Source organism: Crocodylus siamensis, chromosome 14 (assembly GCF_052110815.1).
Source record: "Crocodylus siamensis isolate JL-2025a chromosome 14, ASM5211081v1, whole genome shotgun sequence".
Taxonomy (NCBI): domain Eukaryota; kingdom Metazoa; phylum Chordata; order Crocodylia; family Crocodylidae; genus Crocodylus; species Crocodylus siamensis.
Genome location: NC_143408.1, coordinates 17,055,404 through 17,072,251, shown reverse-complemented (window position 1 = coordinate 17,072,251; position 16,848 = coordinate 17,055,404).

Sequence of the window (16,848 nt, the reverse complement as noted above, 5' to 3'; positions counted from 1 at the left end):
CAGCCTCCTTGGCTCCAAAGGCCCAGGTCCCAGTTACTTGAGATGCTATTGCTAGGAAAGGGCCTAGGACAGAGGTTCCCAACCACTGGGCCACAAAGAGTTGGCTGCTGGGTCATGGCATGAGCCTCCTGCTCAGACCCCCATCTGTCCACTCAGGTGGGCAGCTTCTGCCACCGGCAGTCACATGCAGGATTAAAGCTGGGCAGCGGGGCAGCCCCAGGAGGAAGGCAGCTGGCTCTGTGCACCCTGTCCTGCTCCCCTGCTGGTTCGCGGTATAGAAAAGGTTGGGAACTACAGACCAAGGACGTACAGTTGAGCAGTTCATGGTCCATCCAGCAGAGTGGTATGGCCTGCTTCCCCCTGTGCCAACCTCCTCCCCACTTTGTGCACTGAACAACCCTCTCCAAGTTGGGATATCGCATGTCAGAAATAAAAGGCTTGTTGTTTCCTTCTCCTAACCTGCTTCATTAGCTTAATAATTCAAAGGGGATTTTACATGCATCTCTGGCAGCAGAATGATTAGCACTTCCAGACTGGAAATCTCATCATATGCTTGTCATTACATACAGCACAAACAGGGCTTGCTTCGATAGGAAACAACAAGGGCAGTGCAGACCTGAAGACAATGCACGCGCTTAATCTCTGTGTGAACAGCTGGTAGCCTCCGATGGTGTTGCTTCCTTCCTTGCCTCCTTTATTTCCCCTTCTGCGGATGACCAGAGTGGCAGGGTGGTGGCACTAAAGAGAGTCAGCAGGGCACCTCGAATATAACAGCCATGCAGAGAAACTGCAAAAGGTTGGTGAATACAATATACAGCTGCTCCTGACTCTGGGAGAGAACTAACGTGCCAAGTGTTTATTCATATTAACCTTGTAGGAGCAGGCACTTTCATTTATTGTATGACTGGACAGATCCTAGCATACTGGCTCCCTCACTTGATTGTGCATGTACAGTTAATTAACAAGTATGTATTATTTAATCATATACAAAGAGCAATAACAATCCTTCACGCAGCAATTTTATAACGGGTTATCGAAGAATAACAAGTCATTCATCAATTGTAACTAAATTTAGTCTGGCCATAGGGCCAGGCTGTGGGCAGGAGACTGAGTGCTGAGAAGAGGTTCCTATCTCATGCTCTTAAGGCTGGATTCTGAACCCTCTTCTCACTTTGAGCATCATGTACCTGCACCCAATGACATGCTTATAGGATAGGAACATAAGAACATAAGAAGTTATGTTCATACTGGGTCAGACCAGCTGTCCATCCAACCTAATATCTTGTCTCTGAGAGTAGCAGAAGTGGACGCTGTAGAGGGAAAGCATTGAATCAGATATCTGTAGAGCAGGGGTGGGCAAAATACAGGCCATGAACTGATCCTATCCAGCCTGAGGAGGGAGGCCTGTGCCCTGCACCGCTCCACTGTGCCACAGTCAGGGCTGGACCAGGCCATGCAGTGCACAGACTTCTATGCCCCCCTGCATCCATCCCCCCACCTGGCTTCCTGTTGGCGCTGCACAGTCCTGGCATTGCAGCTGCCAGCAGCTGAACCTGCAAGGGATGGGACACAATGCAGTGCACTGAATATCTGAACCACCTGCTGTGATGAGCCACTGCTGCCATAACACCTTTAGGAAGCGAGTCCATGCTGGCTCTGAGGTGGGGATCGGCCTGGGGCAGCTGCCCCAGCTGTCCTGGTGCAGTGTGATGGCAGTGGCTCATCATAGCAGGTGGGTGAATGAGTGAAACAGCTTCACTGCGGCCCGTCCCATGCGGGATGCAGTGCCAGGACTGCACAGTGCCAACAGGAAGCTGGGTCGGGGAGGGGATGGATGCAACAGGGGGGTGGGTGGAGGAGTCTGTGCAGTGCATGGTCTGGCCTGGCCCCAGGTGCACCACACTGGAGCAATGCAGGGCAAAGCCCTCCCTCCCTCTTCAGGCTAGTGGTTGTGGCTGGCAGGCCAGATAAGATCAATTGGTATTTCCCTGCGCTCCCCCTGTCCTCAAGAGCTCACCAAAACTCATTAAGTTGGCCTTCCAGCCCAAATAATTGCCCACCCCTGCTCTAGATTGATCTATCCCCTATTCAATATCCTTCCTGGCATCCGCCATTATTAGTTTAGAGATGCCAGAAGAAACAGCTCCAACCATTCTGTTCAATACCGCTTAATAGATCTATCCTCCATGAATTTATTGAGTCCCTTTTTGAACCTGACAATGCTATCTGCCTCCACCACATCCTGTAGCAATGAATTTCACAAGTTAACTACATGTTACATAAAAATGTACTTTCTCTGGTTAGTTTTAAACCTGTCACCTACTCAGTTCAGCAGGTAGCCCCTAGTTGTGGTATTCTGGGATTTAGTGCACAACTGTTCCCTGTTCACTTGGTCGATACCTTTCGTAATTTTATAGACCTCTATCATATCCCCCCTCAGCTTTCTTTTTTCCAAACTGATGAGTCCTAGCCATAGCATTCCCTCCTGATATGGCAGACGCTCCATGCTCCTGATCATTTTTGTTGCCCTTCTTTTACCTTTTCATGTTTTCATGGTAAAAATATTTTAGCTTGGACTATACCAATTTTTGGAACACTGCTACCCAAGGCAGGTAGGAGGTATTGAGATATTGTTGCTAATTTGTGGGGGGAGGGGGAGGCAAATGCACACTAGAGCGATCTATTTTAGTGTTGCCACACACAACTTTGCAAAAATTGCTTTGTGTTCTAAAAAAATCCAAGGTTCGTTTAAATATCATGGTTTACAATTTTGTTTCTTTATCTTCAAGGTTCTGATCCTTTAAGGTTTCTATTTTCAGCCTTTTCTCAGCAAAAGCTAGCAAGTTATTTTCATGCATTTATTTCTTCTTACTGGGTGTGTCTACATGAGACATTTACTGCGGAGTAGACTAATTAGCTCTGCAGTAAACATCTTGGCAGCTACACATGCAGGGCTATTAGGCTGGAGTAAACTAATAAACCCCACAGCAGAGTAGTTCTTGTAAATACAAGTACTATCCTGATGCAAAGTTTTTTACTCCACAGTACCACAAGTGTAGACATGGATCCGGCTGGCTGGGACATGTGGGTGCTTCAGTGTGGAGACTGTCTGTTGGCTAGTCCTGCACCGAAGCACTCTCATGCCCCAGCTAGCCCCTCTCCAGCATGTTGAGCCATGACGGTAGAGCCCTGGGCTGGCAGGCTTCGGACCCCCTGCCAGCTGAGACTTCTCCAACCCAGCTCAACACGCTGCAGTACCGGGTGCATGTGTAAATGCAGTGCCTGGGAGCAATAAACTTCAGTACAATAAGCACCAGAGTTTGTTTCATTGCATTAATATTGCTAGTGTAGACACACCTAAAATAAACTGAGAGTCTTATATAATCACATGACTCCGGCATGTGGCTCTTTAAGAAGAGATGCCAAATACCACACAACTTGTGATGAAATCACACAATGTGACAACATGAAAGCCTGGAGTTTTCTATGGCATGAAATTTATTAAATAAAATGATGAGGCAGTGGACCTCTCTTAAAGGGTGGTTTTATGGTGGAGCTAGTAGCACTGATGGGTTTGGCTTTGCTTCTTTTTCTGTTCCTGTCCTATTTTATCTCTCTTTTTTTAATTGCTTTATTGTTCTTTGGATAATATTGTGCTTGCAGTGTACCTATAGCTCATCAATCATTACTTGATCACAATAACCTTCCTAGGGCTATGGTGATATTGTAATTGAGAGCACTAATCACACTGTAATACTCTTAATGCTAGCATTGCAGTCCATCTTTTTAATACAGGAAAACTTGTACCAACAGCAGGGCAGCTTGCCAAGTCATGCTAGGAGATGTCTATAGTGCTCAGTCCAATTTCCTTGGCTCCAACCTTCCCAGTATCATCTCTCTGGAAAGTGGGTGGTTTTTGGCTTTAGGTGTTTTTTGTTGTTTTGTTTTCCTTATGCTGTTTACTTTTGCAGCATTTAAAATTTCAATTCACTGAGGGATGTGGTAGCATTAGAACAGGTACAATCCACAGGCGGGCAGCCAGAAATAGTAGTCAGTGTTCAGGCTTTCCATTTTCACGGCTAGCCTCCTGGCCACTTATGCTGGGGAAAAGCATTAATGAGACACTCAAGCTGCTTGTTCTACAGCATGGCAGATTCCCTGCAAGCTGCTATAAGAGGGTTGCCAGAAGATCAGAAGCTGCTTTGCAGCCTCTATTGACCCTACCAACCTTTGCCTTTGGATGGTCATTCCTCCTCTCTCTGATGCTTCCTAACTTGCTGCAGGGTCTGGTGGGCACTGTGCTGGACACGGAGCCAGGTTTTCCATTGCCTTCCTGCTGCTGTTGACATTTAAATCAGCATAAATAAGGTGGGGATCTCCTCTCCCTTACAACAATGTTATCTCAGGGACTTCTGGTGAGTCACTTTTGATTTGGAGGGTATGTTGATTTGGAGGATATGTTTGATTTGGAGGATATGTTGATTTGGAAGATATAGCACGTGCACTCAGGACATCTAGATAGATTCTCTTCCTCCTCCCCACTAGCTGGATGGATAACTCCAAGTGGCAATCACCTCCCTTCCATCACAAAGCATTCAATCTCCTGTTGGGAGAGGTATTGTTACTCTACCACCAGTCTTCTGACCAGGAGTAACTGAGTAGATCAGCACTGGAGGCTCAGAGTCCTTGATTATAGTCTGGCTCTGTAGTGTGGGATTCACACTGCAGGTGACTCTACAAAGCCAGCACTGGGCTCTGAAATGCTCGGACTCCTGCATTCAGGAAGTGTCTATGTGGATTCAAGTGATGGGGCTACTGCAGACCATTGCCTTGCCTCACATGATGTCATTTCCCAGGCCCCAGTTCTCAGTTGCTCTACCCTTGCGGACACTGGCGAGGACTTCCAGCTGCATCTTGGTCCCTGTACTCTGGGGCTGTGTGGAGACCTGCCAGCATCAGGTATAATGCAAAATAGCCTTAAGGCTGCTTTTGTTTACGGGCCTTAGAAATCAGACAACTGAGAATCAAGCCTCTGTAAATGACTTTACAGGACCTCAAATCAGCCCCTAGAAAGGGATTTGCTATGAAGAGAGCAAGAAAAGATGTATTAATTTATCAGTTAATTATTTAACCAATGAAGAAAGGAGAAGATTTAAGCTGCAGCACAAAATTTTAGGTGAAATAAAGCTTTAAAACTCTATTCCCTGGTAAGATGGAAGGGCTTTTGCTATAGGAACTTGGAGGAATCCCCTCTCCGGGTCTGGAAGCCCTCAGCAGGACCTGTGCAGTTGTGGAGATATTGCTTCACTCCTTTCATCTACACATGACCTTAGCTACCAGAAGAGGTGGGCACTGCAGTAAAGTGTCCAATTACCCCCATCAGAGCTATTTCAGACTAAATTACTTGTCCATCTGTCAGTTTAGGAATGATTTCAGCCGCCCTTGTCATGAAATATAACATCGCATTTGGATGCTTATCTTGCTGGGATCCTTTGACCCTACCTGACTTCCTGCCCTTGGGGTGGGGGGCTGCACTCGATGATCTTCCGAGGTCCCTTCCAGCCCTGATGTCTACGAAATCTATGAAATCACTTGACGGGGTGCCGAGGTAAAACTCAGTTGGACTTGCCACTGGCCTTTTTTTCAGCCCAAAATGTTCTGAGCTTTAGGACTCCTGAGGGGATTAAAATTGAAGAGTTTGTTACAGTGTCCCATCCCTCTCTGCACTGATGCTGAATGGTTACATTTGGCGTTGTCACCCAGCCTGGCCAGCAAATATAGACTTCACTGCTTCATTTCCTGTTCAGAAACCATTTCATTTTTTTCTGAGTTCCTCCCAAAAGGACGCTCATTCAGGGCATCCCTGCATGCCCACAGTGTCTCTTCTGCTTGGGCTAACAAAGGAAGTAGCAGAAATAGACTTATATCATGTAAAATGTGTAGCACTGTTCAGAAACACACTGGACTTACAGGAGATGAATTTCGTTAAGCTAAACTTTAACTGATGGCATTGAACAAAAATGCAAAGAGCTTTAATTGATGCCATTATTGTGATCATTGCCAGGATGTGGTAGCAGAGCAGTTATGGCCTCTTGCTACAGCTCCCAGCCCTGCTTTATACTCATGCTAATGCCCTGCCCCGTTGACCCAGCTGTACACAGGCACATTGTCATTCAGACGTGAGGAGTCAAAGGTGGGCAGGTGCAATGCCAGCCACATCACTTCTTAGCTACAGAAACTGGCCTCCCTTACCCATGCCAGCCTGGCTGTTTGGCTCCAGCAGACTTTGACACTGTATTATTATTACCCTTCTCCATTACTTAACAGAAAATAATTCTCACTGAAAAGCTGCTTGCATTTCATCATCGTCTTCTTTATCACCACCAGCCTTACAAGCATTTACATAATATAAGCATACCCAGGTTTGTGGCCAATTAAATTTATAGGGTCCTTTTAAGTAAAAAGTGGGATGGAAATTCTTTCTGTCTAAAATACCTCCTAGCCCTGTTTGGAGACAGTATGGGTCAGCCAAGCCAGTTAACAGGTTATTTTCCCCTTTGCAGTGAGGCAGACACCCCCAAACTGAATGTAATGTCCTCTTTCCTTTTGTGATCTCCCTGGAGCAAAATGCTACAGCAAATTGGGTATTAACATCTGTACAGCCATGTTATCCACAATGCCAATCACGGCCCTGTAATTGCATGGAATGTCTTCCCTGAAGGATCTCTGCTTGTATGTTTAATAAAACAACCAAACAAGGTCTCAAATTTCCTTGTTTGTATGAAAAATTCATAGCTGCAGTTCCAGTTAAGCGTTGACTCAACTTACATCTGCCATCAGCTATAAGAGCAAATCCTGTCTGAGTGGTAAGGGAAGAAGCACATAAAGCACTGTCAACAGCATTATTAGAGGGAGCAAGAATGCTGTGCATCCCTGTTGCACACTCCTCAAAACAAGGAGCGTGAAACTCTCACCTGTCCTGGGGGTCAACACAGAGCCTGGGCCCAGGCACACCCTTCAGGCATACCCTGACAATGTGCAGGCAACCCCCGCTTAACGCTCTTAATTGATGCCTCATAAACCGAGCGTTAAGTGAAACGAGCGTTAAGCAGAACTGAAAGTTTTTGATGACCCAAGATGTCAACCACGAGGGTTATAACAAAACTCGCTGAGCGCTAAGTGCTCATTTATCAATTTAAAATGAGCGTTATAGCGGAACAGCGTTAAGCGGGGCTTGCCTGTAATTGGAAAACTGGGGCCCAGACAAGAGACATGACTTGCTTAAGACCTGGTGGGAAGTCAGGGGCAAAGGTGAGACTAGGACCCCACTCTGTTGACTCTTTTAATCTCTTGGCCGTGTTTGTTTGCAGGTACTATTAACCCTGCTGAGAAGGGACTGAGTGGTGATTGGGACAGCTGTAGGAACAGCACATAGGGGCGCAGGGGGGACAAGGATCTGGACCAAGCAGTTCTGGGAGGAATCCTAGCAGAAGCTAAGCCTGGGGAGAAAATCTGAGCTGACCTTCCTTATCTTAGATACTGTTAACTTAATCTGCCAAACCTGGAGGCAGATGAGGAACTGGCAGTCTGCACAGTATATGAATTGTGTTACACAGCAGGTTGCGAAGAGTATTTGCTCATACATTTCAATTCGCCCAGTGTTACTGATGGCTAGAGGTGAGCCTGCAAATATTTCCCCAGTTCAAAATGGAATTCTGGTTCCGCTGCATTCACGACTCCTTTGTGTTTGCTGTCTGGGAATTTTTAAGCTCTTTATCTCCTGAATACTGATGTAAAACAGATTTTTAAGGTTCACTGTTAAAATACGCACCAAAAATGTGGTGCAAATTGTATATTTTATTGTTAAAAAGTGCAGTTCGTGCTGGGTTGCTAAGTGACATAAATTGTCCAATGAGGGGACCGAATACTAATACTTGACTTACGTAACTAACTGCTACTGAATAGTTGCTGTAAGAATTATCTACAGCCTAAATATTATTCAGAGAAGACATTTGTGAGGAACTCTGAATTATAAATACAACTGAGAGTTTTAGAATGGGCATGTAGGCAGTTCAATGACAGTAAGCGAATGAGTTCGCTGCTTGTTCATCCAAACTCTTTGCTATTCCCTGCCAATAGCAATGATGCAAAAGGAGAGCCAAGTATGACACGTGGATTTCAGGTTACATTTCCGCCACAAGCAGGTAGAAAACAGCAGCTGCTTACATGCAAACTGAGCGACTTTGTTCTGAAGTCATTAAGGGCTTGACACAATGCCCAGTGAAGTCAGTGGGGAGATGTGTTGACTTTCACTGCACTTCCGCAATATAGCACTTTTCATAGACAGATTTTAAATCACTTCACAAAGGAAGCTAAATAGGAGTGGGAGGGGTAACCTAGCTGTCAAATCCAGTCCCTGAGGTCCACAGGCAACCACGTGTCCAACTGAATAGGGAAACTGAGGAAGAGAGAGGTAAAGGAATTGGTCCAAGATCATATAACAGTCATAGCAGGGTTACAGCCCTGATACCCAGGTCAGTACCCTGTCCATAGGCCATGTGACCTTTGACCATCTCCACTGTGCCCTAATTTTGCCAAGAGCATATCCAAAATAGAGTCATGCTGAAAAGTGCCAGCTGTAGCTGCAGAGGCTAATGACAGGGAGTTTAAAAGGTTTCCAAGGCCTATTTCAGAAAAGCCCCTAAGTCCAATCAGGGAGCAGTGTGGGGAGCTACTGAATCATTGTGGGCAGCAGAAAACACTGATGACAACAGGGCACTCTCCACACTCTCCGAAAGCAAGAACTATGGGAGCTTTTCCACTGTGACGGCAACAGATTTGGGTAAAGAGTTTTGCCCCATTTGGGCCTGGGTGTCATCTGCTGCATTGATGAGGTCAGGCCAGGGAAGCTGGATATAATTGTTCCTTCCCTTGGTTTTTGGGTGCATTTAGTGAGCACGGCTGTTTGCTAATTGACTGTCTGCTTTAGCATCCCTTTCAGCTCTTTAAACTATTTGAATAATTTAAAAGGGCCTAAGAGAGACAAAGAGAAGGAGGTGGGGAAGAGAAAGGGAGAAAGATGAGTTGGGTATTCCTGGAAGAGGATTTGTCCCAGTTATATGTGACTATTCTCTTTGGAGCCCTATAGAGATACTTAGTTTAAAGTCCACTAGGCTGTGGCTAATGCTGTCAAGGGAAGGCCACTGGATAACCAGTTGCTGTCTGTGTTAGGTTTCACTGTTCCCTTTCCATCATTTAAAATAACAGGGGATTCTGCAGAGCCTAAAGATCTATCAGTTGATCAGCCTAGGACTTTTTTTTTCTCTTAGCCATCACCATAGTGTAAAAGCACCTTCCACAAAGATCAATAGCAATAATAAAACCTGTAGTAGACTCTGTTGAGTCATTGGTACTTCTCCCATTTGGGGGTCAAAACTTTACTTAAGAGTAGGCTTAGTAGATTTATTTATTTTTAGAAAAGAAGTTTTTGGGGGGCTTTTGCTGTGGCCTAGGGGTGTTGGCATTGTCAGTGACATTCATACATTGGAAAGATGGATTTGTCTCGCCCAACATACAACATCACAGTTTCCACGTCTGGATGCAGGGTTTGAAAATTATATCTCTTTCTCGTAACAAGAGCTGGTCAAAAACTTTTATCTGCATTTTTTAAATTAAAATAGTCAAAACTGAAATTTGCAGGCAAGGCTTTTTAGGTAGAGGTGATATATTTTAGTAGACCACCTAAATAGTTGGAAAAAAGTTCTTTGCAAGCTTTCAGACACAAACACCCTTCTTCAGGCATTGGGAGACTCTGCTGCTGTAATGGGTTCCCCAAGGTAGAAAAGAAGCTAAAGTAAAGGAGACGTCTGTGAAGTTGCAAAGGAGTGCATGTTTGGAAGACACAGGGTAGAGTTGGGGGTGGGGGAGGAATGGAAAATGGTCAGCTAAAGGCAGGGTACCTGCTATGTTAGATGTCGGGCAGATTGTAATGTTTCATAAATCCAATGTCTATGTTGTATCCAGTAGATTTATGAAGTGAAGTTCATAGGCTTTTCTATGAAAGGTGTTTTGAGGATTAGAACTGAGAGATCAGAGAGGGAGTGATTGCCTTGTAAGAATTGGGCACCCAGAGGTAATTGGATATTTTTGTCTTCGATGGATTTTCAGTATGTGTTCATTCTGGTATGCAGTTGTTGTTTGGTTCTCCTACATATTTCCCACCGGGGCATTTGGTGCCCTGGATGAGTACATTACATTTCTGGCAGTGCAGGTGTAAGATCCGGAAATGGCGATGGCTCTCTTGTGGGGTATTGTTATTGCGGGGGTGGTGGAGATGTGTTGGCAGTAGGGCTGTGCGAAGCTTCAGGTGGTGATTTGTTATGGAGGAGATTCGGCCCAATTCAGTGGCCAAATCTCCAAATCCAAATCAAATCAGGGAACCAATTTAAAGATTCAAATTGATTCAAAGCTCTCCGAATCTTCGGCAAAGATTAACCCCCCACAACCACCGTCCACTCCCCTAGCCCCCACATGGCTGCCCTGCCCACCCCAGCTCCTAGTGCTTTAAAAAAAAAGCCCCGGTGCTCACTAGGTGCTGCTGGGAAGGGGGTCGATCCCCACTGCCCCCCACTGCCCCACACTGCATGGGGGGCTCTGAACAAGCCTCCCGCCCCCCTCCGGCCCTTCCATGGGAGCCCTGTGTGGGCCAGCTCTGGCCCTTTAAGAAAAAAAACCAAAACAGAAAAGCCCCAGGACTCACCGCTCCTGCAGCAGCCCTGGGGCTTCGGGGGCTTGTGCAGAGCCCCCCACACAGCGCAGGGCAGTGAGGGGCAGCAGGGAGCACCCCCCACCAGCAGGAACGGTGAGTCTAGGGGTTTTCCAGGGGGGTTCTTCTTAAAGGGCCAGAGCTGGCCTGGGTAGGGCACCCGTGGAGGGGCTGGGGGAGCGAGGTGGGGGGGTTGGGGGGGCTCATAGCAGAGCTCCCCAAGCAGCGTGGGGCAGTGGGGGGCAGCAGGGATTGCCCCCTGCCTGGCAGCACCTGGTGAGCACCTGGGCTTTTCTTTAAAATGCCTCAGGGAGCTGCGGGGGGCAGGGCAGCTATTGCCAGGCTGGGAGAGTGGGCGGGGAATGGGCCTGACTGATTCAGAGATTCGGAGATTCAGCAGCAGCCGAATCTCCGAATCAGATTTGGCCGAATCAATTTGGGATAGTGATTCAAATCACTAAATTGAATCACTGTCTCCTGAATCAGCCGAATCTGAATCCAAAGCGAATACTAGCCTCTTCGCACAGGCCTAGTTGGCAGGTTCTGCATTTCGTGTCCTGGCATGATCTGGATCCATTCGGGTTGTAGGAAGTTTGCTTCTGGTGATGAGGTTGGTGAGGTTCAGTACCTGTTTAAAGGCAAGGATGGGTGGTTTTGGATAAATCTCTTTAGAAATTTGGTCTTCTTCTAGTATGGGTTGCAATTGTTTGAGGATTTTCCATGTAGGTTCCGGGCCAAGATGGTATGTCACAACTAATGGTGTACGATTCATGGGGATTTTCTTTTTGTCCTGCAGCAGTTCTTTGCGTGGTATCTGGGTGGCTCTTTCAAAAGTGAGATCTCTCTCTCTGGAGGGGTATCCTTGTTGGGTGAAAGCCCTTTTGAGATTTGTGAGGTGATGATTGTGGGTATTCTCAGTGCAACTTTGGTGGTCTTGGAAAGCTTGGCTGTAAACTACAGCTTTTTTGGTGTGTTTAGGGTGATTTCTGCGTAGATATGTATGTTGGTCCATGGGTTTCTTGTACATGGTGTTTGCATTTCACTATTTTGGATATTGATCATGGTGTCTATAAAGGACATGTTGGTGTTAGGGTTTTCAAGAGATAGTTTGATGGAGGGGCAATGATTGTTGAATTCGTGATGGAAATCAATCAGACATGGCAGGTTTTCAGTCCAAATGATGATATATCTCAGGTATAGCATGGGTTTGATGGTGCAGTTCTTGAGGTTTGTTCTTTGAAGATGGTTTGATAATTCTTTCGAGGATACTTTCAAAATGCGATGAAAATTTCAATTTTTGATCATTTATAATTTTTATAATTGCCTTTTTTTTCTCGTAGGCTTTGGTTTTTAAAAACCAAAAAATATGACATGTTACATTTTTCGTTTTTCCACTTTTTTTAATTTTTAATTTTTGGTCACTGTATGCCTTAGAGTGTGAGATGTTGAAGGTTCATTTTCCCCACGTGTTCTCCTTTTCTTACTCCATAGTCTTTTAATACTTCCTCAATATTAAAAGTATTTTGGCATGAAGAACACCAAAATGAAGCACTATCACTCAGTAACTTTTCCAGAGCGGAGTAAGCTCTGACAAGATATAGAGCAGGGGGGGAAAAGAAAAAAATTTAAAAAGGAAGGAACTGGAAGGATCCCAAACTTGTTCATTTTATTGGACTTGCATTGGTAAAAATGTCCAGAAACACAGAAAAACAAAGCTTGATGTATTTTCAGAAAAAAATAAAAAATTCAAAACCGGAAAAAAATCCTATTTCAAAAACCACCAAACAGAAACAACATTGACCTTTCTCTGTTTGTTAGTGATACAACTACAAGAGTTCTTCTTCTTCAAACTCAAGCAAACCGAGGCCAAGATAATCTCACCATCTAACAAGGCTATTTCTCCCACACTCTCTTCAAGTTACTTCACTTTTTTTTTTTGTTTTTTAGGCCCCCTTACATATACAGGTAAAGGTGTGATGGTATCTAACGTGTACTCCATGCAATTGTACATCCTGCCATGCCACACATGCATAAGGACATGCAATTGTGGGATCACATATTGGATCCCATTGCACCTTATTCAGTGGTGCAGGGGGAGCCTGATTCTGGGCTCCCCCTGCACCAAGAAGCAGCTCCTGTGGCTGGGAGCCCCCTTAGTTGAGGGGCTTCCAGGCATGAGGGCACCCCACGCCCCACCCCCCCGGGCTGTGACAGCCATGATCTCTCAGGCTTAGGGGCATGTGACACCCCCAGGCCCTGGGGATTGTGGCTGCTGTGATCCCTAGGGTTTTAGGGTGTGTGAAACCCCTGAGGGTTTAACTCCCCACCCCTAAGCTTGAGGGTTTCACACACCCCCAAGCCCTAGGGATTGGGGCTGCTGCAATTCTCAGGGTCCAGATGTTTCCAGATGGGCATGGTGCCCCACTGTGCCTGAGAGCCCTATCAGCTGATAGGGCTCCTGGCTACTGGGGAGACCCTGCTACAAGTGCAAATTAAAGCTCAATAGCAAACAGCTATAAAGTTAGTATACATTTTTGAGGTCTAATTTTATAGCTGGTTAGAGCTTTTTATCATGTGATAACTTACTTTGCATGTGTAACTGGTCTGAATGCACTTGTGCAATTAACCAGTTAATTGCACAATACTTGTAACACATAGAGGGGGCCTTTGGCCAATGTGGCATAGCTTAAGCATTGCCAATCACCAGAAAGGAACAAAGACAAAGCTAACACGTTTAACAATTTCTTTGCCTCTGTCTTCCTAAGTAGGGACCGGAACGGCCACCCCCTGCTGGGCCCCCCTCGGGCCCCGGGGGAGGCAAACCTGGGCCAAAGGTTAGCGTGGAACTAGGTAGGGGGCTTCTGGAGGGGCGGGATGTGTTCAAGTCAGCCAGCCTGGACAATCTCCACCCTAGAGTACTAAAGGAATTGCCTGAGGTCATTGCAGGACCCCTGGCACAGCTTTACGAGCACTCGTGGTGCTCTGGTGTGGTGCCAGAGGACTGGAAGAAGGCCAGCGTGGTTCCCATCTTCAAAAAGGGGAGGAAGGAGGACCCAGGAAACTATAGGCCAGTCAGTCTTACCTCGATCCTAGGCAAGCTGTTTGAGAAAATTATGCTGGCACACATCCATGAGGGGCCAGATGGGGACTGCATGCTTAGGGGCAACCAACACTGGTTCATCAGTGGCAGGTCCTGTCAGACCAACCTGGTGGCCTTCTATGATCAGATTACCAGATCATTAGATGCAGGGGTAGCAGTGGATATAGTCTTCCTGGACTTCCGGAAGGCTTTTGACACTGTCTCTCACCCCGTTCTCATTAAGAAACTGGGGGACTGCAGTGTCGACGCCCACACAGTCAATTGGGTCGCCAACTGGCTGGAGGGCTGCACCCAGAGGGTGGTAGTGGATGGGTCCTTTTCAACCTGGAAGGACGTGGGCAGTGGGGTCCCCCAGGGCTCGGTCCTCGGGCCCGCACTGTTCAACATCTTCATCGGTGATTTGGATGAGGGGGTAAAAAGCACCCTGTTCAAATTTGCTGATAACACTAAGATGTGGGGGGACATGGGCACACTAGAAGGAAGCATCAGGCTTCAATCAGACCTAGACAGGCTACAAGGGTGGGCGGATGTGAATAGGATGGGATTCAACACAGACAAGTGCGAGGTGATGCACCTCAGGAGGAACAACCGGCACCATGCCTACCAGTTGGGGAACTCCCCTCTTGTCAGCACGGAGGCAGAAAAGGATCTGGGGGTCAACATTGACTCCAAGATCAACATGGGCCGGCAGTGTGGGGAGGCAGTCAGGAAGGCCAACCACACCTTGTCATGCATCCACAGATGCATCTCAAGCAGGTCCAGGGAGGTGATCCTCCCCCTCTATGCAGCACTGGTCAGGCTGCAGTTGGAGTACTGTGTCCAGCTCTGGGCGCCGCACTTCAGGAGGGATGTGGACAGCATGGAGAGGGCCCAGAGGAGGCCACTTGCATGATCAGGGGGCGGCAGGGCAGGCCCTATGAGGAGAGGCTACGGGACCTGAACCTGTTCAGCCTCCACAAGAGAAGGCTGAGGGGGGATCTAGTGGCCTGTTACAAACTAGTCAGAGGGGACCAGCAGGCATTGGGGGAGTCCCTGTTCCCCCGAGCACCTCCAGGAGTGACCAGAAATAACGGTCACAAGCTGGCAGGGGGTAAATTCAGACTACATGTCAGGAGGCGCTACTTCACTGTCAGCGCGGCTGGGATCTGGAACCAACTTCCAAGAAAGGTGGTCCTGGCTCCTACCCTGGGGGGTTTTAAGAGGAGGTTGGATGAACATCTTGCTGGGGTCATTTGACTCCAGTATTATTATTTCCTGCCATGGCGGGAGGTCGGACTAGGTGATCTACTCAGGTCCCTTCCAACCCTAGCAACTATGAAACTATGAAACATTATTTTTTGGTTTAAGAAAGACGAACATAGCAACTGAGCCAACTTCAAGTTAAATGGAAACAAAATTGCAGGTGATAGATAGGGAGTCCAAGCATTATCAGACCAATGCCAGGAAAGGAAGACAGTGCTGAAATTAACACAAGGGGGATGTGAGATGCACAAACATCACAGAGAAACTGCAATGAAAGTTACTTTATTAGCTGTGAAGAAGGCAGAGAGAAAGATCAGGAAGGCAGAGGTCAAGCACAAGGATGCTTTTCAATCGCAGTGGAAGAGAAACAAGCAGGGAAGAGAGTAGGGAATCAAGGGGATGGCAGAGGGCATTCTTGAGAGAAGGCTGGCCCAAATAGTAATTACCTGGGGTTTCACCACATACCTTGTCCCAAATGCCTTGTCTCCAGTTGTAAAGGCCTCCCTTACCCACCATTCCCCTGCAGCTACCTTGGGGGTGGGACATACCAAATGTTCAGCATCAGTGATGATTTTCTAGGAGGAGAAGTGAAGAATAACTCTGGCATCTGGGACTCTAGATTAGGGTTATAAGGTTGTATATTTTAAAGTTGGCAGAATGTAACTGCCTGGGCTGGAATCTAGCCACTACATTTGCAGTTAAAAACAGCTCTGTTCTCAGGGATGGTCCCTTGTGGTGTACAAAGCCTCCTATGATCAGGGCCTGAACTTTGCATCCTAGTGGAAAGATAGCACCATGTGTATGTCTTTCATTTGGCTCTTGTACCCATCACTGCCTGGACATGATGCTGGTCACATCACTCCAGTGTGTGCCATCAGCTACAGACTCTGTTAGCCTGGGTGGCTGAGTGTTGGACAGACTTTGACTTAATACATCATTGCAGACTCTCAACACAGCTTATAGTTCGCGTTGCTGTGCTGTGTGTTGACCTGACAGGCAGCGTGTATTATCCACAACTGATGTCAGCTGCAGTCTGCAACCTTTGTTCTCCCTGGGCATGTGGTTTGCAGATACCATGGACAGCGGGGTGTATCAGGGCCCATGCTGTGCTCTGGACACAAGGCCATGGAGGGGCAGGATTCCAGGCTCCTGTCCAGACCTGCACCCGGTAGCCCAAGAACATGCAAGGTCCCAGAGTAGCTAGAGGATTTGCTATTGCACAGACCCTCTTGTCCTTACTCACACATACAGGTACAGGGGTGGCCCAAAGCCATGCCCCACCTGGTGACCTAATGTTGTGATGTAATCTCTCTGGTGCCTGTCCCAATTTTCTTGCCTTATATGCTTCTCCACTGCTACCTGAATTATTCAAGCAGGAACTGGGCATTAGGGCTAAGCATGATGTTGTAGCAGCTAACACAGGTTCCTGGACTGTGCCAGCACCTGTCCACTATGGGGCTATCACATAAAGACAATGTGTGACAAAGGGCATGGAAGGAGCAGCAAAAATGGGTGATTGTCACTGGGCTCACTGAGAGCTATAGTCTGCTATCCATATATATGTGTGTGTGTGTTTATATATATGCACACATGTATATGTTTGCTACTGGCTGGATGGTCTAGAGGATACAAACCTAATACCGCTGCCTGATAATGGAACTGCTCCCATGCTGGAAGCCTCTGCTATGTTCTGAATTCAAACTTTGCTGTCAACATGTACATCATGCCCCTCCCAATTGCT